Source organism: Diabrotica undecimpunctata, chromosome 10 (assembly GCF_040954645.1).
Source record: "Diabrotica undecimpunctata isolate CICGRU chromosome 10, icDiaUnde3, whole genome shotgun sequence".
Taxonomy (NCBI): domain Eukaryota; kingdom Metazoa; phylum Arthropoda; class Insecta; order Coleoptera; family Chrysomelidae; genus Diabrotica; species Diabrotica undecimpunctata.
This window is the reverse complement of record NC_092812.1, coordinates 36,612,473-36,637,834: the sequence shown is the minus strand read 5'-3', so window position 1 is coordinate 36,637,834 and position 25,362 is coordinate 36,612,473. Positions and strand designations below refer to the sequence as shown.

General features: G+C 34.4%; 1 protein-coding gene across 3 annotated transcripts in view; it reads right to left on the bottom strand.

Annotated features, from left to right (window-relative positions):
• The window catches only part of Utx (Utx histone demethylase), a 122,008-nt gene that overhangs the window by 86,667 nt on the left and 9,979 nt on the right, over positions 1-25,362 (bottom strand). Inside the window, exon 1 of one of the 3 annotated variants that reach the window (XM_072546683.1) lies at positions 14,542-14,801. The exons of the other annotated variants lie outside the window; for them this stretch is intronic. The gene's annotated coding sequence lies outside the window, so the exon portion shown is untranslated. Of the gene's footprint in view, positions 1-14,541; positions 14,802-25,362 lie in introns of those variants that run through there. 3 annotated transcript variants of the gene reach the window in all.

The window sequence follows — 25,362 nt, the reverse complement described above, 5'->3', positions numbered from 1 at the left end:
AAAGGAACCACGTCATAGACATATTTCTCGACGTCCAGAAGGCATTCGATCAGGTCTGGCATACAGGCCTGGTTGAACAACTCCACTTGCTCGATTGCCCACACCTTTCGTTAAACTAATCAACTCCTATCTCTCTCATCGGACGATCAGGATCAAGGTAGGCGAAATCTTATCCACACCCTTCACTCCACAAGCTGGAGTGCCCCAAGGCTCAATTCTTGCTCCAATATTATACACAGTCTACAATTGTGACATCCCCCGCCCACAGCATAGATCGGAGACCCTTCTACTGTATGCTGATGATGATGACACTGCCCTCCTCACGTCGGGATTACAAAGAGAGCGTGGGCAATTGTCTGTATTCGAAAGAGCGCAAAACTATCTAGACAGAGTCATTAGGTGGTGCAATAAATGGAGGGTGACCATAAATCCCTCCAAAACACAACTAATTGTATTTAAATCTACAAATTGTCGCTATGTCCGGGGCCGAATAGCTCTGTTAGAAGAGGACCTTATTCTCAGAAACTCGGTTTCCTATTTGGGAGTCCATTTTACAAGGACTCTCAACTGGAAAACCGACATTCAAGATACCCTTGACAAGGTGAGAAGGAGGTTTAAACTCCTGGCAGTGCTATCCGGAAAATTGGGGAAGACGTCATCTAAAACTTTATTGCACACCTATAAAACTTTCATTAGACCTATCATCGAATACAAGGCATCCATCTACGCCTCTCTTAAGACCTACGAAATCAATGCCATCATGGCTACCAAAAGAAAAATCCTCAGATTCTGCATGAGGCGGAGCAGGCACTATACCCATCAGCACACATACACACACTGGCAAACATAACACCTATTAAGGACAGAATCCTATCCCTCAGCAGGAGGTATGTCCTTCGAACCACCTCAGGCTCCAGTAACCGAGCAAAGCGAATACTAAAGACACCTTGCAATCGCCGAGGGCAAATACTCACCAGGCTTCCTCAAAGAAAAGTTCCGTTCCCTCCAGCTTAACTTCTCCACAACACTGGATATGAACTCCCTGATGAGTATTTTGATATTTTGGAATCAACCCCCATCAAATATCGCAGCTAACTACTGTACACCAAAAATGCTGATTAAGAGCCGTTCTTATTGTATGGCTGGTAACCCCTAAAGTACCTCCTTCGACATGTTCGGCACAAATCACCTAAATTCCTCTTGTGCGCTTCTTAACACATCGCCCACACAAACATCTGAATCCCAGCTCCTTAGTAGTCCACTACTTCTCCACACAAAACATCATTCATCACGTTTTGTCACACCACCACTACTCCACGAAAAAAAAAAGGAGTACCCCTTCCTTGAAGAAGCGTAAAACTTAAACAAGGTTAAAACTCTGGAACCAACATATATAAACGACTTTAGGAGCTATAAACAAAATTTCATTAAACATTAGCTTTAGAACTTACAAATTATCCAATCAACAAACTCCAAAACGAAAATCATAAAGAATAGACATTACAACAGGAAAATAAATAAAGCGGTCTTTCCGTGGTTCTTTCTTAATTTTATCTAAGTTGTTTCACGTCTGGGCTCCTTATGCCAATTGTTACGTTTTAATTTAGGAGAATCAAGATCAATCAAAAGTGCTACAACAAATAAATCAGCAGCAAAAATATTTCCACAGGAGCTAGCGAAAATTATTGAAGATAGGGACTATTGTGCCGATCAAGTATTTAACGCCGATGGAACGGCACTGTATTGGAAAAAATGCCCAACCGTACTTACATCGCAAAGGATGAAAAAACTGCAAATGGACATAAAGCAAGTAAAGATCGAGTAACATTATTATATACTTTGGAGAAATACATCAAGAGATAGGATGTTGATACCACTCTTAATAAATAAATCTCTTAGACCACATACTTTAACAAAGATTTACTTTACAAGTAAAACAAGAAAAAGCAGTTGATGTAACTGGAAGAGTATTGAAGAATTAAGCTATTTTAAACACGTTTTAGAACGAGACAACTTTTCTGGAAACTTTATTGTTTTTGTCTTGGTTTTATGTAATTTTTGTATTATGTGCTTTTCTGTGGAACGTATCCACCGCATAAAACGCTATCTTACTGTATTTCACTTAAAATAGATCCCCATTCTGGAATTAGATTTGAATCCAACTAATACAAGAAATAATAAAACGAACACCTATGCCATGATATTGAGAGTAACAGTACGCGTACTTGACGACTCATAAGAAATCTCGCAATACAATTGTGAGTTTTGAACATTACTAAAAAAGCCGTTCTATTTCTGGCACAGTAAATACAAAATTTCGGTTTCTGACGAAAATGCTGTAACAGTTGAAAAGGGAACAGAACGTTCACTGTGAAATGTTGACTTCGCCACATAAATGACTTAATATAAAAAATTTCATCTGATAATTGAAAAAAAGCTATTAGACATTTCATAGTAGTGGGAGAAAAATTCTGGAAACATGATATAGAAACAAAAAATCCAATTACATTGTTTTTGAGAAACACAATTATAGTGACTTTGCCGGTCACCATGCGACTTCCTCCTAATTCTGCATGCCTCAATGTTATTCAAACTATGGTAATACTATTATTATACTACGGTGGTCATACTATTTTTATAAATTCTTATACAAAACTAAGACAAGAAAATATCAATATTTATCATTGCAAACTGTTGCAATTATCTGCCATAAAATCTGTTCTATCACATACATTCCCAAATCGAGTAGACCCAATTCAGATTTTATTCAAAATAACAATACAAAAATTCCTTTAATCTAAAGACAAAATACAAACGTAACTTCTCTAAATATCCTGTTTTAAGCATTTTTAAACTTCCGACAGCACAATGAAAGCTTTGTTCAATATTCAAACAATAAAAATAGGAATAGAAAGTTTAAAACAAACTGAAATGTTTTCATAACGAAAAGTTTGTCTGTATCAGGACGCTAGATACAGGAATGGATATAGTAGGAAAATAAAAATCCTTTATCAATGAATTTGTGTATTATGTAATAATTTTTTTTAATATTGTTAGCTGTTTGGTCAAATAGCCTAGAAAAACTGACCATCGAGGTAGAAAAACCAATGCCAAATGAACGCCAGTAAGGTCTCTCACACGCTAGGTAGATCAAGCCCATGATACTATAACTAACAGTTATATACAGTTATAGTTTGTTGGTATAGTATCATGGATCAAGCCAGAGGAATTACTGGCCATCATGTCCTACGTGAAACTTATATATATAGTCTACAATACATAAGGAAGGAAAACCACGATTCGAGTGATCGAGACATAGGATTTTGCATATTTATACAAAAAATTGCATACAATGCATAAACGACAAGTTATTTCGAATTCCATTTAACCGTAAATAATGGTATGATTAAGTAATTGTAAATTCCAATGTTCATTTTATTTCAATATTACCGATAGTACCTATAGATACTACCTAATATTCTTGGTATTGCTGTAGCAGGTAACCGATTATAATTCCGTAATAAAAGGGTGTTTCAAAAGTTTATTGCGTGGGGTATAAATAGAATTGTCCTTTTGCAAATCATTTTGTTCTCAAAAGTTAAAGTGAAAAAAATAAATAGTTATAGGGACAATCTATATGATAAAACTTTCAAAACAATTTAATAGTTTTTAAACAATTTAATTTGTTTATCCTAAGTTTAATTACTTTATTTTTTAATTTTAATAAAATGTATACTTACTTATGTAAAAGATTAGTTAAAATGACCATTTATTCTAGTATAATGATGAATATACTAGATGTTCCATACTTAATACGTTTTTCAATGATTATTTAATAAAAAAATAATTGTTTATACATTTCGTGTACATTATATATTATGTAAATAATCCTTACCTTTGCTTTTCATATAAAAAACTGTTACTTTGCAAAAAAAATCTTGATAAAATGTTAACAAATTAATTAGTTAATTTGCAATTTAAATAAAAAGTTAATTGCATACTTGTATCTTACATGAAAAGCTAATAGAAATTAAAAAAAACATCCATTTATGTTAAATAGAAGAACCTACTTTTTCCTAGAACCTACGTTTCCCAAGGAAACGAAGAAGGCACCGTAAAAGATGGATAGACGACGTAGAGAGGGATCTTAAAACCATAAACATCAGGCAGTGGCGAAGGAAAGTATCCGACAGGGCAGAATGGAAGAACATTGTTAAGCAGGCCAAGACTCACAAAGCACAAAGGGTTGTAGCGCCATTAGAAGAAGAAGAAGTAGAACCTACTTAAATTTAAAGATATAATTTCATTTTTCACTGCTTTAAATTCACACTTCCCACCTCACATTATTCCCACAGAGGATCGCACAATAACCCTTTGCGATTAAATATTTGCAGTTTATTTTAAAAGGAATCCTTTTCCAATTGAAGGTAATAAAACTAGAAATGTTAAATTATTAAACGATTTTTGTTCGTTTCTTAATGTTTATAAACAAAGCTATGTCGAATTTTTGAAAAAAAAAAGGACCAACTTCGTTCCAAATGGTCAACTCTTTTTTGTTAAATTAGCGTAAAAATACCAGCTTTTTGAATAAAAAAAAACATGTCAATACAAAAAAGTATTTAATTTATTTATATAATACATAAACACATTGAATTTTTAAAAACTATTCAATGAATCGTTTTGAAATTTTTATCACATTATTGTCCACTACAAAAATCCTTTTAACGAAAACTTTAAATTTGGTAAATACTGTCTACATTTTTAACAAAATACATCTAAATGTAATTTTCGTTATAACTAATTAAGGTTTAATTCCATATAAAATAATATCTTGATATAGTAATATTTCCACATCTTTATAAGAATAAGATAAAAAAACTGCAGGATAGATTATTTTCAAAAATACCTACTAAACAATACGTGAAACATTGTAAACTCTTCTTTATGCGTAACTCTAAATAAAGAATATAAGCAGAATCTAAATTTAGTTATACGTGCCAGCGATGTGTCATATTATAAACAAGGTTTTCCGTTCGTTCAACTGAACATATGGTAACAGGTTATGGATTTTGTATAATACCTCTTCACCAATGTATTGTTGTTTACATCAGATGTTTATGCACTTGACATAAGATGTTATGTAGGTTTACTATATTACAACGCAAATATAGTAATAATTAATAGTTAGAATGTATACAGGGGAAGAAAAAAAATGCACAAGATTTACTAGATGTTTATTATTTTAAACCACAGATTCACATACGTGACGGAATATTTGTCATGTGTTTTAACGAATATGTTTGTAGATTACTATAATTTTCTTGAGTGATATTCGTGATAATAACAATTAATCTTCGATCCAAGAGACATTAGTGACTTGCATATTTTGGTGTAAAATTCGATGATCACAAAAAATGTTGGGCTCTTATAAGATTCCAATTTAAGTTAACATCACATCATCATAATAGTATTATTAGTTGTGTATCTTATATTGAACTTACTGTAGACCCTTTCCGGTGGAGAATAGGTACCTTACAAAATTAGAGGCTCGCCTAAAAACTGCGCAAACTGATATACGTAAAGTGATCTGCTAGTCTGATAGCTAAACAGACTTAAAAAAAAAACTTTTGAAAGATATTTTTTCTGGTGAACTGACTAAATCCGTACCTGTTAACAGAAAGGCAGTTCGCAGGTACCTCCGGTTTAATCCACTTGAAAATATCCCCGATTTATTTTTGGGAGATAATAATTATCTTTCAGGTAGGATGTGATGGGCACACCGAAAATTTTTGGTTAGTGTAGATTTTGAATCGTTTTACAGGAGATTTACAATACCCGAAAAATCTGTGTATGGGCTTAATAAAGGCCATTCATAGCTTTTTGGAAAGAGTAGATGTATTCTTTATTGAAAGTTCTATGTATTTCAGGACAAAAGGTGGTTTTTATGGACTTCAAAAGTGCCTTACGGTCAAAAATGATGGAAACATTAGGGAGTTCGGTGTTGAAACAAATTTAAGAAAAATGTTGACGATGACGCTTAAAACCAATATCGCGAAAGTTTCAACGAAAAAAGGAGTTAAGCAAGAAAATGCTATTTCCCCGATACTGTTCAACCTAATCCGAAAATCAATCATTAGGCAGGCAAAACAGGATAATAAAAATATTATTAGAATGATCTGATCAGCATATAATGTCCAGAAGGGTGATGCTAACTCTTTTGCCGTAGTTGTTGTTGTTTTCATGGCATCTGTTATATTTATTTAAGCCACCCGCTGAATATGGTTTAGTTTTTTAATCGCTGCTGCCTGTAGCACTTTTTGTACCCAAACAATACCTCGGTAAGATAGCATTGGCCAAATGACAGCAGTGTAGATCCAGGCGATCACTCCGCTCATACGCAACATATGCTCTTTTAGGTCAACCATCTAAGTGGAAGTTCCGTGTTAACTTCCTCTCAAGGTATTTCACCTCGTCCGAAAAGTTTACGACTGTAGTTTAGAATCCTTGGGCTTATTAATCCCGCGATTCTTCTTTTTCTGGTTAAGAGGACCATCTCTGTCTTCTTAGGATTTATAGATAGTGAGTGTTCCTTGCACCATATTTCTATTAGTCTGAGAGCAACTTGTAATCACTGTGTTCTCAAACTTAACGCTTTGTAGGACAGCAATATCGTCTGTATAGGCTATTGTGTAGACCCCGTTGCTGCGCAGTTGGTCAACCAAGGTGTCTAGCGTTATGTTAAAGAGGAGTGCTTCTCTGTGGACACCCCTCGTAACCATGCCTTTAACAGACAAGTCTTCTACATTTAAGCTTATTGCCCTATAAGAGAGCATACTAAATATCCATTCGCTCACCTTGAGGAGAAAATTCCAATGAGCTGTTAAGTGATGAATGTGGTTTTATCAAACGCTCCTTCAATGTCTATGAACATACCTAGGGTGCATTCTTTATTATCCAGCGATCTTTCAATTCTTCCCACTACTTGATGCAGAGCAGAATCGGTAGATCTTCCCGAAGTATACGCATATTGATTTGGGTGAAGTGGGTTATGAATCATAACTTCATCCCTTATGCCTCTCGCATAGCCTTTCCATCGTTTTCAAGAGAAACGATGTTAAGCTACCTGGTTTTGATATGAAGACCATACATACCCCTCTCCACTTCCTAAGAATATATCTCAGGGTCAAGGAGGCTCTGAATATTCCCACAAGGTGCGGCAGAAGGATATCCAGTCACCACCGTAGTAGGGCTGGATATATGTCGTCAGGCCCTGGTGACTTAAGCACAATATGGCCCATCTTACCTTTTCCACATTAATCATTGTTCTGGCGAGATGCCAGTCGTTCAGTGGGGGTATGATTGTTTCTTCCGTCCAGTTTGGTGCTGTTGATGCGATAGAACCGGGGAAGTGTGTTTTCATCAGGATCTCAGCACTTTTACAAAGGTTGGAAGTTGTTCTGTGAAGCAATGTTTATACATTATACGTCCGTGGAAAAAATTTATGGGGCAAAAAAAATCGCGTTTTGCTAATCAAAATTATTTTAGACTTTAGAAGGTGACATTTCGAAAGGGAATTTAATATTGAACACCTTATCTGTAGATGTATATGTACGAAAGTGCATAGAATTCACCCAAATGCACCGTAGTTGCCCTAATACCACTTTAAATGATAGCACTCTGCAGTTGAATATGAATATAAAACCCTTTTAACGTTGTGGTTCCTTTTAGCACATTTTTGGGACAATCAATAATTGCGTAGTTCTAGAGTTCTGCCATATTGTCCGTAATGTTATTTTTACTATCAATATTATTTTTTCGTTCACATTATATATATTTATGACAAATCTTTACTAATCTAATCACTTTTCACTGATATCGTAATTGACTCAAAGCCAAATACCTTAGCATTATGTTAAATATTATACTAAACAAGCGTTTTCTGTTTAACAGGTTCAGTTGCGTTGCGTAATAAACTGATAAAAAGTGCCCATGATATTTGTCTAATCTATTTTTAATATATAGAATGACTGACAGGTACCTACTTAAGTATACACCAGAATGATCATTTATAGACAGTTATTATTTATAAAGTTACAATATTTATGAAAAGAAAAGGTATTTTTTACATAAATATTAACGTTATTTGTATACAGATATTTCTATAGTACTTATTTGATTTGTTTAACCACTTCTTTGAAGAAATAGAAATATATATAATATATTTGTTATTGCTTGACAGCACTCTATAACAATGCTAATTAAAAGGAGAAAGAATAATCCTCAATCACATAGACACAAACTTGAATCTATTCATCAACTACTAAAGGACCCGATATAAAAATATTATAAGACATTCATAGCAGAGGAAAAACAATTCTGGAAACTTAATATGATAATAGAAGCAACAATATGACGAATGTAAGAATGATGAAGCTATCTAATCCGAAGGAAACGACATATTTCGAATCCGCACTCTAATCTAATTGCTCAGCGCTCTTTGGGAAATAAAAATCCTGCCGCCTTTTACAGGATGCTGAGTGGGGCAGGTTTCATACATACTACATGTCTCATTAAAGGCTACATCAACTTGTTTTGCGTGGACCGACCGATTCCAGACTCGGCAAAGCATATACTCTCCTGTTGAAAGACACACTGACTGCCCGTGCTGTTCTCATTGTGAATGGGCTGATCACTATTTAGTTAAAGCACGATTTAAAGATCCGAATATCCAATTTAAAAAAGGAAATCTTGAAAAGGAGAGAAAAATCGACATTAATAAACTAAAAGATCCCAAGATTGCAAATGTATACAGACAGCAAATAGAAGATCAAATAAGGACAGAAAACTTATAAGAAGAAGACAGTAACCAAGTATGGGTAAATAGACGAGATATTGTGTTACAGAAATCGGTTGAAATATGGGGCAAAATCAAGTCAGAAAAAAGAAATCCTTGGTTTGATCATGAGTGCGAAATGTCCACAAATAGAAAAAACGCAGCATATCAAAAAACCATCGACGCAGGTTGTACACGGAGAAAAAAAGAAGAGTATAGACGTCTTAGAAGAGAGGAAAAACGTATCCATCGACGTAAGAAGAGGGAATATGAACAGAACACTCTCAATGAGATGCAAAGTTTATTCGATAAAAATAAAACGAGGAAATACTACAAATCCTTAAATGTGGAGAATTTAAACCACGATTAAAAATTTGTAAAGACATTAACGGTGAAATTATTCTATATAATAAAAACTCGGTTCTTAACAGATTTCACAACATTTCAGCGAACATCTAAATATAAACGATATCGAAGGAAGTTACAACATAGAAAATCAACAAAATCTACTACGTCAACTACACAGTGAAGATCCAACAAGAGAAGTGTCAAATGCCATCCTAAAACTGAAAGACAATAAAGGCCCAGGAATCGATGAAATCTGTTCGGAAATGTATAAAAAAAGTGGTGATCAACTTTTGCAGCAATCCATAAACTAATAGTACTTATATGGCAGAATGAATTGGTACCAGAAGAGTGGCTAAAAAATTGCACAAAAACTGTGATTAACTGTAGAGTAAGAACTATAGAGGCATTACTCTGTTAGCATCTGCGTATAAAATCTTCGACAATGTATTGTTTGAAAGACCGCATAGTTTCTAAAGTTGTTATTACATATTGTAGTATTGATTTATATATGATTTATGCTGGGGCAAATGACCCCTTAAAAATGTCCCATGGGCTTGTAGTCTATAAGTTTTCGTACCTGCCTACAAAATACATAGTTCAACTGGTACATTTGCCTACAAAATATTCAACTTTGACGGAAATATAAGTCATTATTCTTTACCGTTACTACATTCTTCGGACTCAGTGATGCATACTCACTTTGGTTTAGGTTAGGTTAGTTTCGGCGATATAAAGATACCTACTAATATTAAAAGTATTCAAAATTTATTCAAATATATTTAAATGTATTGCCAATAATAATCAAGAGCCGCTATATTTTTAATCGAGATTCTTTATTGCGATGTTTTATAAATTATAAAATATAAAATTCTGGCGCCGGAAGATGAAAAATTCTATCTTAGATATGTTTCACAACATGTTAGCTAGACAATACATAATTTGTAGAGTATTTTTCAGTTTTAGTTTTGAAAATATTGATTAAAGTACTGACTCATTGATTCTCCTAATTGATCTATCTTTGATTTCCAATTTTTTTCTAATAATCAAGTATAAATCTTGGTGTCTGAGGATTGTTTTTTTGTCTTTGTGAGTCTTCTTTTCCTGTAACTTTGTTCCTTAAAGAGTTTCTTATAGTAGATCTCCCATTTTTTATCCTAAACATTTCCTACTGTATTTTTTCCCCTTTTGGATTTTTCTGAGTACTACGATTCTAGATTTAATACCTTTTAATTCAGTATAAAAAAGGTAACACATATTGACCTCGTATGCACAAAACGGGACCATATTTAAAAGCAAATAGGGGTTATTTAAAAATATGTGTCCTTCATATATAAACTAACAGAACTTCCGTGTTCTCCGGTAAATGAGCGTGAAGTTACTCGCCCTAGGCATGTAAACGCATATCGATCGCAGAGAAAATAAAGTATTGACGTAACGAAAAATGAGGTAACCTAAATACAACTAATTTGAGCTCAATTAGCACAATATCTGAAGTGCATCCACCACATGATCGCAAGCAAGATCTAAAAATAAAATCAAGGTAACGCATAGTGGTTTTCATGAAACTATTCTATTTTGTGCACTTTTGTACAGTAAAACTTGAAAATATTTGTCTGAGTTCAGCTTTAGATTTCACTATACAGTGTGTCCTTAAAGTATGGAATAAATTCGGTATTTCCTAAATGAAAAGCCTTTTTAAAAAAATTTAAAACACGCCGATTTTTAAGTTTAATGTTCTACATTTTAAAATAAAATTTCATTATACAAGGTGATACACATGAAGGTGATGACGTCATAGGCCCTCTTTAAATGTAACACCCTGTATTTTAGCACATTTTTAGATCGATAAAATGAGCGGATTCCAAAAAAGTATAATACTGGGGGTCTAACGGATATAATTTGAAAGATATGCGCTTAGAAAATAAATTTTTATTGATTCCCAATATTAATAAATTTTAAATAAATTATAATAAATAACTTGAACGTAATCAAGTAATTAATACATGGCTTATATCTTAAATGTTTGAATTGTAGCCCTTGTTGTATTTGACAGTAACCCAAACGTTGTATAAATTCTTGTAGAACCTTGTTTATGGTTTCTTGAGAAATGATCATTTCTTTACTAATTATTGTTTTTAAGTCTTCAATATTTGCAGGTTTCGTTTTATAAACAACATTCTTTAAATGACCCCACATAAAATAATCCAAAGGATTGCGGTCTGGCGACCTCGCTGGCGATTCAATATGTCCACGTCTTCCAATCCACCAAATTTCTTTTAGGTACTTTCGAACATCTACAGCATACTGCGGAGGTGCACCATCCTGTTGTAATCATAAACTTTCATAAAAACCTCCAGGAATAATTCTACTGGGGAATAAATTAACTAAAGTAGGTACGAGATACCCTCTTAAAAACCGAAGGTATGCTAGCCCGTTTAAATTACCTTCGAAAAAGTAGGGTCCAATGATTTTATTTCTTACAATGCCATACCCATACGTTTACCTTTTGCGGGTATTGTGTATGATGTTTCCGCATCCAGTTGGGGTTTTCTTTTGACCAGTATCTACAATTCTGACGGTATGATAAGATATCTGGTAGATGTCATCTGTCAATGTCAGATACCAATTTTTAATCCATTTTAAACTTTTTAAAAAGTGTAAACATGAAATTTAAATGTAAAATGTAATGTTTAAAGTTTAATAAAGTGCTTATTGAAAATGGCAAATTTGCCGAAACGTTTAAGCAAAATTTAAATAGTTTTATTTACATCAGACCGACAAACCCAGGAAATAAAAAAGTTTATATATATATATATATATATATATATATATATATATATATATTTCAATGACATAGATACTAAAGTTAATTTACATAGTGTTTCAAGGCTGTTATTTGCTTTATTTATCATCAGCTTGCATTAAGCTTATCTATGTAAATATTGTTGTATATTTTTATATGCACCTAATAAGATGATTTACTGTGTTCCTATGATGAGAAGATGCTTGAAAATACTGTATAGTCCAGGAAATTTTACAAAAACAAAGGTACCAAAATGTTTGGAGCAAATTTAAGATCATATGCTACAAGTAATATAAGATAGTACATACTTAATAGGTTTATACTGCGTTTGAAAATTATGGATAGCAGTTTTTATGACACAGCTGATTGTCCTTAATGTAATGCCATAAACCAGGGATGAAGAACTTCATAATTATTTGAAATTTCCTTATCTCAAATAATGCAATAATTTTAATCATCCTCTACCTTTCACATCTACTCTTTTAATCAGCTATAGCTATTTAATAGATGTCTCCATAATAGCGGAAATCACTAGAAAGGCAAGACTGTCATGGAGAGGATTTGGAAAACTCAGTTAAATATTTGTTCTTAAGTGTCGTCTCCCAATCGGAGGTTGGAGATCATTAGCACTATTTTTGCTCTATCTACCGCTGTTCTCAAGACTTCAATTGAACTGGATTTAAACCTGCTTCTTAAATTCTTCACCAATGACACTCTTCTTCTTCCCACCCTCTTTCCTTTTCTTCTATTTCCCTGTATTATCCATCTTAGATATTGTAACTCTCACTCCATAATGACTCTTCCGTTAATTATTATTCCTTCACTTTCAGATAGTAATGCTTCTTCAAAAATAGATTAACTGTATACAATGAATAGCAACGGGGACATAATACATCCCTGCCTAACTCCTCTCACGTATTTGCACAACAAATGCTACTTTTTACACAAAAATGTATAGTTATTATAAGGGATGACATCATATTCTAGACAATTCACGTGTCCGATAGGTGTTTGACATTTAAACTTAGGACTTTGGGCATACATATGAATAAATTACTCTACGAGGCACTTTATCACTTTATTATATGGATGTATTATCTTCCCTTTTAAATAATTTCGCAATTTATAACATTCGCACTAAAGCCAACAATTTACATAATGTACAGAAGGACGCAGGTGTCTTGGCGACAATAACTTTGTGCTATATAAAATTAACGAAATCGCAATCATCGAAAATCTAAATTGTAGTTAATATTAAGAGAGTGTAAAGTATCACTGATAAGTGGCTATTTCTTAGACGTACAATTAACTATGTTTATTTTTTAATTCGTAATTAATAATAAACTGACTGAAAAGTGCCGAAATAAACTATTATAAAAAATTATCAGAACTTTTGCGATAAAAATACTAGACAAATATTTGAAGAATAAGAAAACAGTGATAAACTGGCTGTTACTCTCATATATGGTATGTAAATGATTTAAAAATGTTAAATTGAACTGATTTAAGCGAAAAGTTGTTCAAATTTTTTTAAACAAATTCTAACAATCAATTTTTTCGATCCAGTAATTTTTTTTTAACGATTCTGAACAAAATAGGTCTTGTAGTTTTTCTGTAAACTTGATCTTGATTCGGAAATCGTTCTCACAATACAAAACATTAAGTAATGAAGCGGACATCGAAAAGTCACAATACACACGTAAAATTGTGGCTTATTCTCAATACAAATGTTTTACAATTACTCCAAAAACCAAACGCCAACCAACCAAAGACTATAATATATATATATATATATATATATATATATATATATATATATATATATATATATATATATATATATATATATATATATATATATATATATATATATATATATATATATATAATGGTTTACAAAATCATTGATTCACTGTTCAGAGCCAAGCTGCACTATTATAGCCTATTAATGCATGAACTTGAGTATGTATAAATGTAAATTTTGTTTAAAAATATGAGATAAGTGGACGCTGTCTCTCCATTTCCTTATTTAGAAAAACTTATGTGTAATAAAAATTTTAAACCATAAATGTGGGAGTTTTATTGTCGTCCAAAGTGTATCTCAATATAAACGAAGGTATTTCTCCAAGAAACTATTCACATTCTTATATGCAACGCGTTTTCTAGGAGCGTAGGCCTAACGGCACTATATACTGCTTGTTATTTTTATAATATGCCGTGCAGCTATGGCTTTTGATAACTAGGAATAGGGATTCTGGCAATGAGACAACAAATAGACTACGATAAAAGATTATAGACAAGAATTTTGTAGATGCAACAAATGGTGTTTATAGATAGCAATTACAATTACTCAATATCAACACAAAGCTTCCATCAAGTGACGTCATAATATAGCGGAAGAACTGGGGATGACGTGAGATATGTCACAGAGAATATGGCGAATGTTATCCTTAACAAAACATCCGGTGCTCTACGATAATAAAAACAATGCTAATAATAAACACAAACGACCGACGTGTTAAAATCGCTAAAGAGTTATAACAAAAACAGTACTTACCAAAGATATGATCGTTTCAAACAAAATTAAATACCACAGTTGAGGATTCGGAATTATCTCTATGACAATTAGTATTACGGTGAATAAATAGGCAGTGAAATTGTCTTTATTAACGACACAAGTGCACTTTATGGTATTATAAGGGTATTGAAAAGTTATTTAACCAAATGTCTAAGTAAACAAAAATATCCATTCTCCCTCCACACCCGACGAGACACACACACTACACACCTCCTGTCCGACCAACTGAAACGAAACCAACCTGCCTGCGCTGATAGTTCCTAAGGAATTGCAGTGCAGAGGGAGACCGTTATTGCGGGACGCGATTTTGGAACGTGTCTTTCTGCACGCTCCGGTGCATCAATTGCACTCAATCGTGTCCTTCATCCTAATCTTTTTCCTGTTTACGCTACACAGGATTTACCGATCTGATTTAGGTATTATTTCGTATCTTGAAGCATCCGATGAGAAATATATGGATGTTTTGACTTCGATGATTTCAAACTTTCTTACAATGTAATAAAATAACTTAGGTGCAATGACCTTAACAATATAAGGATGGAATTTGCTAAAAATAGATAAAATGTTACATTTTAGAGAAAATCACCCTCTTCTATTATTCTTTTTCATCTTTTAGTTACCAATTACCTATCTGTTACGAATGTTGGACATGAACGTGACTTTATTTATCGCTGCCCTATTTCTGTAGTAAAATGTTAAACCACCGGTCTATATTACGCAATAAGATAATAAACTTACAAGTTCCAGAAGAAATTGCAGATACCATTCTCAAAAGTTTTCAAACGATCTAAACATCGTTTCGTAACAAAAAGTTTACCACAAGGATCTGTTGTATCGCTGCTGGAAGAGTTAAAATCCCGTGATTTTTGAAGTAGCTTCTACGATGTGTTATTTAACTGAGGCCAAAAAGGTACCGTATTTTTTTTGTAATGTAAAAATAACATCACATTGGGCAGCTGTACTAGAACCCCAAAAAGGAAGGTCATATCAAAGATGAGACTCGAACAAAGAAAAATATGTTATTTTGGAAGATGCTAAATTGATTTTCTTCGAAACAGATCTTATTGCATAGCAGGCTGAGGCTAGTTTCTTACTTAACAAATTGATACGAAGGGACCATTTAAGGTTGCTGTGCAAGAAATTTTACAGAATCAACGATACTGATCTGGCTGTTAAGAAGCAACGGTTGAAGAGCTCTTTTTATCCACGTTAAAAGAGAGTAAATTAGAGTCGTACCAGGTTTTTATTTTAAGTAGATCAGAAGTTATAATTGCATGAAGAGTTGCAATATTAAAGTTCCTCCAGGAAATACTGCTATCATCATCAAAAGGAAACGTCTTATAATATTATACGTCAAATAATCAATACTTAAAAAATTAGATATTTTACAAATCAAGTCCTAAAGTCTTTAGTCTTAAATTAAGTTCAAAATAAAAACAATTAGGCTTGTTATCTTGCCTTAAAATATACTCATAACGATGCCTGGGCAGTAAAAAATGCAACTTTTCGAGTTCTTTCGAACTTTTAATCGGTAAATCTGTGTACTGCAGCAACTCTTATGTTTCTAGTGCACCACATCTCGAACATCTTTTTAATCGATTTCTAAGTTAGTCAATGATTCCACTCCATAATTACTCCACTACTAGATTAGATTAGATTAAGAGAGGTGACCTTTCGGCCTATTCCACTGCGACCTTTTCAGATCTATTGTGGTCCTCTAGTCCTAGATAACATTCTCTAGCCTGACCCTTTTTATAAAGTCTAGTAGCTTCGAGACTGTACCTTCCATGTAGCTATTTGCCGGTGGATTTTCTTCTCCTAATGCAAAGAACCGCACATTTGCCAGACTGTCACACTGACATAAAATGTGCTCTGCTGTTTCTTCTTCGAGGTGACAGAATCTGCACAGGTCATCATCTGATAATCCCATCAGCTTTAAGAGCCTATTCAGCTTACAGTGCCCTGTTAGAAGACCTACTATGGCTTTGACTGTTTTCCTGTCGTTGCTTATTAGGTCTGCCGTAAATTTTGGCAAATGTTCTGTAATGAACTGTTTCGCCTGTCTTTGTCCTGGTGAATTCCTCCACCATTCCAGAGATTTGTGAGCTACCCACTTGCTTGCTTCCTTGTAGCCGTTCTTGTTACTGATTTTGCAACGCCGCAGAAGGGTTCCGGTCCAATGAATGGCATTGATGAGCCTTGTTTGGCCATTTCATCTGCTTTTTCATTGCCCTTATGACCCTCGTGCCCCGGTACCCAGGCTACCGTAACCTTGCTACGGTCTCCTAGTTTATTTAGGGCACACACGCAATCCCATACTAGCTTAGAATTAACCTCTAGAGAATTGAGTGCCTTAAGCGCTGCCTGACTATCTGTGCATATGGCAACTGAACAGAACGTTCTTTCTTGCCTTTCTATTTCTTCCACGCAGTGATGGATTGCAGTTATTTCCGCCTGGAAAACTGTCACATCCTTAGATAGACTTACCGGGAAATGTATCCCTTGATTTGTCCGTACTATGCCAGCTCCCACACCCTCCGATGTTTTTGAGCCATCCGTGTAGCAGGTAGCAGCAGCTTGTATGGGTACACCTTTATTCCAGTCTTCCCTGCCTGGTATCTTTTATTGTGACCTTATTGTTAAAGCTATATCTCGTAACTGTTGCATCGATAGGTTTCCCCATCACAATATCGGCTTTTAGCTCCTCGATTAGCTTTCTGTTGTCAGTACCATGCATCTGGCTTATATGTCGCTGACTATGGACTAATCTGTGCATCACTGATCTGGCTTCGCCCTGTATAAAGATATGAAGTGGTGGTAGATTCAACAGAACTTCCAGCGATGCAGTAGGAGTTGTGCTGTTTTTTTGGTGAAGTTGACGATTTGTGTTTTCTGAGCATTGACTATCAGTCTCTCTTGTTTACACAAGTCGTCAACTATATTTAGTGCTGCTTGCAGGTTTGCTCAGATAGAGTCTGAGAGAATGCAAGCAGCCCTTACTCCACTACACATGTTATCGTTAATATCTCTCAGGGCTAGGTTAATCACGTACTCTGAATACATATTGAATAGTAACAGGAGCAGCAAATAACATTGTAGTATACTTCTTTCCTAATAACGCAATTTTTTCCCAATATCCCCATTGTCTTTGCTTTTATCCCTGTTATGGAGCAAGGAAATACACGGCCTTTTCGGACCTTTTTCCTTTAATAACCCACTGAATTAAACCATATTTCTCTATTTTTATGGACATTCACATGTCCAAAGTGCTCTAATTTTTGTTTAAATATCCATATCATCAGTAACTTTTTTATCCCTAGTATACAAGCTGTTATTTTTTGTATTTTTTCTCTTAGAATATATTTATAAATAAATGTATATATTTATTTAATTAATTATAAATAAAGTTCCTTTATTGGAACCGTTTCTGCCAGCTCTACAACGAAAGAAGCAGCAGTGTCCTTATATCTCGTTGCAATAGGGTTCATTCGATCTTAATAATCCAGTTACGTATCGGGTATCGTCGGAATAGTTCGGAACGCACAGCCACGGTGCCATGTTTTATCCATTAGCTATCTATTCCTGTATACTAATTTAATAATTACGAAACGGTATACGAGTAAAGACTGTAATTGAAATCTGCATAATTACGGACATAAAGAAAATTACGATGGAAACCGATCTGTGGAGTAGATAGTATCGTTAGTTGAAGGAGAAATATTCGGGAAATTTGAATAAAATCAATCAATGTCCCGAGCGCATACCAAGCTGTTTAAAATTTTAGGATACAAAGAAATCTTTAGTCCAGTCCAAAAATGTCAAAAATATCCATGTACGACTTATTTTGGTATTTTGAGAACAGAATATTGACGTTTCAATTTCCGAAGTGGAAATTGAAACGTTAATAAACGTACTTTAACCTTTAATTGTGGCTTATTCCCATTTAAATAGTAATTACGACTTATATATTACAAGTTTATTAAAAAAGTTATGTACACCGAAGTTATTGAATGTTTTAAGTTACTACAAATTAGTAAATTTTGTGTTTATGGCATAGAAGACAGTGGCGGGCATAAACTGAAATTTTTAAGAACCATTTCTTCTCTTTGTACATCCATTTTCTTTACCAGACAAGTTTAATCGGTCACACTGACATCAGCAAGAAGCAATTGCCAGACTACAGTAGATAAACTCGGAATACACTGTACCTACCATAATTTTTTCTTGGGTTGACGTACCTACCTATCTATTCTTTTCTATCGAGAACCCTTCAAGTTTTCGATTGTGCAACTGCATTATTCTTCATATCCACGTTCAATTATTTAAGCTTTATGTCCTTTTTGTCATTTTTCTATCTTTCACAGATATTTGTCAAAAACATTAAAGAGTTTTAGACAGTTTAACAGAACATTACAACGATCTTTGTAAGGGAAAAGCTATCATCCTTGCCACGTGTCTCAATCTCAAACGAACGGGGTTTTTTGGTGGAAAGAGTATGCTTATTTCTTGCTTCCTGTATAATTCCTTAATTCCTGAGTGTATTTGTATTATCCAATTGTTTTTTCTGATTTCCGACTAATACCTTTTTTAGTAACTTCGTTCCCAGACATTTAAAGCATTTCTTTTTTTTTTTTTATTTTATTTAAAACATTTCTTTTTGTTCATCACTCAACTTTAATAAATTCAAATTTAGCTACAAAAGTTGAAAATTTGCTCCAATTTACTAAAAACATTCTGACCACTATTTTTTAAGACACTGTTAGCACCAATATTAGAGTCTCTTATTAAACGTGAAAGAACGGCAGTGGTAATTTGCATCCACTGTCCAGTCTCGCACACCTGTTCCAAATATCGTGACAAGGTGTTATGACGTCACCATGACGTAGTACTTCTTGATGAAGGCACGTCCGGAATATTGGCGTTCGTGACCCAAATGGATTTGACGATTTTTACTTGGCTCCCTCTCACATTTCCCCCATTAATGTGCCCTTTATTATTTGTGTTTTAAATAAACAAGATACATGTTATGTTTGAATTTATGATTTAATTATCTGAAGTTTTTACACGCACTGGAAGAAAGCGAGGGGGAATTGGAACTGTAGGTTAGAAGTGCCGAAGACATTCCTGTACGGTTTAATAAATTCACAAATTTAATGGGAATTAAATTTGGAAATTTAAATATAATATAAATTACTTTGCTTAAGATAGGTATTAAAATGGGTAGAATCAAAATAGCTGAATATTTTTACAATACGAATTGGCTAAGCATGACATGAAACATTTTCGACTGTGTCCATTTGTTTATAAGCACGTATAAAAGCCGTTTAATATTTTTAACATAAAAAGTATCACTATAAAGTTTTTTTAAATTATTGCATTAAAGACTTAAATTATATACATAGTGGTACCTCGATATACGAGCGCCCTAATATACGAGTGTTTTGAGATACGAGCCGCGGAGTGGGCGATATTTTGATTTGAGATGAGAGAAAGATTTGAGATACGAGAAATGGGTTTTTATTCAAATTCATACCTCTTATATGACTACTTCTAATTTGCTTTGTAAATAAAAGGTAGTTTTACTGGTAATAGATCTTTACGGTCTCGCCATAAAGATCATTTTACGGGTCTGTACGTGACTATTACTTGGACCGACAAATTAAATGGTCATTGAAAGTTAAATCCGACAAAAATTTGGATTGTAATACTAACCATATTGCATTCTCGATGTCGGTGTAATTTACACTGTGTAAATTTTTACAATAGACCTCAGTCTGCTTTGCTTGTTTCCCTCATTTTCGAAATATTGTTGATAAGTTCTGATCGTGTTTTGTGCTTTTTGTACATTACAATATTACATTTATTTTTATAACCATGGGTTCGAAGAAGAAGATGATGTCTATTGAACTAAAACGTGAAATCATTGAAAAACATGAGCAAGGTGTACGATTAACTGACTTGGAGAAGATGTACGGGAGTACCACATCAATCATATGTACTGTACTTAAAGGAATGAGGTGATAAATGGTATAATGCCAGCTAAGGGCGTTACAATAATTTCTAAGCTCCGGACTTCTCTCCATGAAAAGATAGAGAAACTACTAATGGTGTGGGTGACAGAGAAGCAGCTTCAATGAGGAACCTTAACATAAAGCATCATACGTGAAGAGGCACGAGCGATTTACGAAGATTTGCTGAAGTAGATCCCACACACTTCCACAAATAATGAATCGGAAGACTCGTTTAAAGGCAGTCGGGGCTGGTTTGACAACTTTAGAAAAAGGACTAGCATTCACTCCGTCGTCAGGCATGATGAGGCAGCAAGTTCGGATGTGAAAGCAGTTGAGGTTTACATCAAAACATTTTCTGAACTGATAGAAGCCAAAGGATACATCCCCCAGCAACTCTTCAACTGTGATGAGACAGAGCTTTTCTGAAAAAAGATGCCGAATAGGACTTAAATAACGGCAAAGGAAAAGACGATGCCAGGTCACAAACCTATAAAAGATAGATTAACTCTACTACTTTGCGCCAATGCGAGTGGCGACTGTAAAATCAAACCATTCAGAAAATCCCAGAGCCTTTAAGTCACATAAGATTTTAAAAGAAAAACTGCCAGATATGTGGAGGGCAAATCCAAAGGAAATTTTTTGTGTAGTGGATAAACCTGGTGTTTGCCGAAATTTTTTGTGTAGTGGATAAACCTGGTGTTTGCCCCTTCTCTTAACAAATATCTACAGCAAAACAACCTACCCATGCAGATCCTTCTTGTTCTCGATAATGCCTCTTCTCACTCACAAAATCTCGAAGATGATTCACTCCAAGAGTTTAAGTTAATAAAGATTCTCTTCTTCTTCTTCTTCTTGTGCCATTCCTATCGGAGATTGGAAATCATCAAGGCTATCCTGACCTTCTTTACAGCTGACCTAAAGAGTTCATTAGTGGTACAGCCAAACCACTCTCTCAAATTACGCAACCATGACATTCTTCTACGGCCTGGATTCCGTTTTCCTTCTATTTTTCCTTGCATTATATTTTGAAGTAATGCGTATTTATGTCCTCTGATCAGGTGACCCAAATATTCTCTACCTACCAGACAACACCACTCCTATCTTGCAGTCCATGAATCAGCAAGTGATTTCTAATTATAAGAAGTTGTATACCAAGCACATTTTTCGGCGCTGCTTTGAGGTGACGGAGAACACAAACCTTACCCTTCGAGAGTTCTGGAAGGACCACTTTAACATAGCAATATGCCTAAGAATTATTGAGCAGCCCTGTCTAGGTGTTACAACAAGGACCTTAACCTCTGCATGCAAGAAGCTGTGGCCTGAGGTTGTAGATGAAAGGGCCTGCGAAGGACTGGAATCCAAAGTGTCAGTAGTAGATGAGATTGTTTCTCTTGGAAAATCCATGGGTCTGGAGGTGGATGAAAGAGATGTGAACGAACTTGTCGAGGAACAGTCTCAGGAGCTGACAACCGAGGAGTTAGGCGAACTACATTCGCAGCAGCATACGGTGGTTCAACGAAAAATTAGTTTTGAAGAGGAGCCAGAATTGGAAGACGTTGTCTCTACAAAAGATATAAAGGAGATCTTGGGAATGTGGGGGAAAGTTGCAGAGTTCATGGATAAAAATCACCCCGAAAAAGTTAAAACTGGTCGTGCATCGGTATTGTTCAACGAAACTTACCTAACACATTTCCTCAATATTCTGAAAGGGAGGAAGAAACAAACCTCCTTGGACAGTTTTTTTAAACGATCTGCAGATGAAAATGAGCAAAGTGTGACGAAAAAGCGAAGGCCACTAACGAAAATTAAGCGCTTCCGTAAGCACGTAAGTATTTTTTGTTACATATAAATAAATATTTCTTCTTTTAAATACATTTTTCTTATTTAAAAAACACAACTAACGTGTTTTTGGGGACTGGAACGGATTAATGACATTTCAGTTAATTTCAATGGGAAAAATTGCTTTGACATACGAGGAAGAGTACGGAACGAATTACATTCGTATGTCGAGTAACCACTGTATATACATATATCTACAAGGTGTTTGGTGACGAATGGGCCATATGTTAACCTTAGATTCCTGAGGTTAAAATAGGTCGATTTAAGCTAACTTACCTTACTACGAAAGTTGGTAATAACCGAAATACAGGTTGTCAAGGTTAAACTTTTATTTTATTTATTTTTGAATATTTCCTGACAGGCATGGAATTGGTAAGTGTGGGTTTTTGGAGATGAGAAACCTAAATTCCCTACCAAAAATTATGTATTACCCAGAGGGTTGTCTCAATTTGGTCATTCAGATTGACCAACTTGGGACAAAAATTTCTCCCCTCTTTAACTTATTCAGTTAAAGACTATAAAGTGTAAACATGTATCAAAAATAGATCACTTGAGAAAGGCACTCTGGCCGAAACAGCTGTAGTGACAATAATTTAAAATGTGTTTTATTGTCAATTAAAAATATTGATAACATTTTAACTTTGTTAAAAAAAGGAAAAAATCCTGGCAGACGCTTTAAAAACGAAAACTACTGACTTACCTGAGGGTAATTCGAAATACAATATATAATATGTACCAGGATAGTAAGTAAACCAACTTTCTGTTGAGAATTGCGAGTAGGACTTGTCTTGAAGAAGACATCATAGAAGATGCCAAAAGTTCGACGCAATGATAATTGACTGTTGAGTTTAATACTAATTCTTGTATTGTAATAATATTAATCTTAGCTCTAGGTTTATTATATATATATATATATATATATATATATATATATATATATATATATATATATATATATATATATATATATATATATATATATATATATACGAGGAGGTAAAATGCAAACAAGTTTAAGTCACAAATAAGTAATTTTTCAGGAGGGCGAAAAACTTGCTCTGAAAAAGGATAATGAGTTCTAATCGATGTTATGCAATAGTATCGGTTCCAAACATGCGATTAAAATACTCATTTCAGTTAGGGTAGCTAAAAAACAGTTTAAAAAATGGATTTCGTTTTGGTAATAAGACCTTTTGCACGAACTCAGTGAAAATAAGTCGTTTTGCATGTAAAATGTTGTGCACATAAGCTGATTTACATGTAAAAACAGTAATAAAGCAACAAGGTAAAGAAACAGTCACACATTTCTTCCTGCTCCTCACCAGCAGCTGCTGTAGTGGGACCATCACAAATCAAACTCTTGTACCAACTAAGGCGTGGATCAGAAATACACCAGTCCTCTCCAAACATTTTTTTCAAACGTTTGTCAACATCTTTGGTCTTTTCTTTGGTTAACACAAGATGAAGTGGTAGTTCTTCCAGTACCAACACAATCCTTTTGTAGACAAAAACACACAACCTTTTCCCTTTTTTCGGAGGTGTTCCATTTCTTCTTGTGTCCGGTAGCATATTTCAATTCTCTTCAGTTCACTAATTGATTGGATGTCCTTATAGTATTCACTTAATTTTTTAGTATCAAGTAGTGGTCAATCTCCTAGTACTTTTATCGTGCCTATACCACTGTAGATGTCATGGTATTCCTGTTTAATTAAAATTATGGGTATTTTTCGCAACTGCTTTTCTACGCTTCCAAAAACACGGTCAGCGGGTAAAAAACTATGTCTGCATACAGGAAAATACAATAAAATCTCCTGGATTGATGATTTGTGTGTTTTCAAAAAATGAATCTGTATTCTCAGGACAATATTATTTTTATTTTGAGAAACACAACCATCGCTAAACAACCTTAGTACAGAACAGCCCTGAAAATCAGCTTCTTTCAAATAGTTAAAGAGAGCCGATGATATTTCCACACTGTCTTTTCCTGCCTGTTCCTCTGTCCAAGTATATAACATGAAGTTTTGAGTTTTTAGGTCAGTAATACAAAAATTATAAAACCCAATTTGTCTCTGTAGTGGCGGAATTTGTTGAAAATCAAAGCAAAGGCTAATCAGGGGCGGCTCGTGATAGTACAAGATGGTGAGGCACACTACACTTAAGGAAAATTATTATTATTATGGTTAGCTTCTCTTTGCTCCAGTCATACCCGGCTAAGGAGGCATTGCTCGCGCCAGCAAACAATGACTTGGCGTGAGAAGGACTTCTGACGATACGCGCGCGGATCAACAAAAGTCATCCTCACCTCAAAGCTCTCCTAAGCCCTCCTCCACCCTCCCTTATGTGCACTGAAGGTGCAACATAAGGGCTGACTGCTTTTTGAAAAAGTCCGCGATTGAGCTGTATTTATGAGCACCATGTGTAATAGGGTGCTCATAAATGTAACTTAAATGATACCCAAGGTGTCGTTAAGCGACTTACTCCGGTTTATCATGAAATCTCGTATCGTGAGATAAAAGCGAACGAAAAACGAGGGAGCTCTAATCCTCGAGCCTGCACCTTGGTTAGCGGCCAAGTTGTAGCCTCAAGGATCTAGGTGGCCTCTCCCGTGGCCTTTTTTTATTTTTATAATTTTTTTGTGAATTTTTTATTATTTTATATTTTTTTTGAATCTTTATATTTTTTATTAATTTTTTTGGGATTTTTATATTTTTTTGGGGGTTAGTAGGTATTTTTTATCTGGGAGATTTGTTAGTAAGTGTTATAAATGGCGACTGCTAATCTAGTGCCATCTTCTTCACGCTCTCACATATCCCTTCAGTTGAAGCTTCGGTCTAGCATATCTCCATTGATCGTTCTCGTCGTAAGATGTTAGTCTTTTTACGACTTTAACTATATATAATTTATCTTCATATGAATGACTTGAAAAATTCTGCTGATTGACTAAAAAATT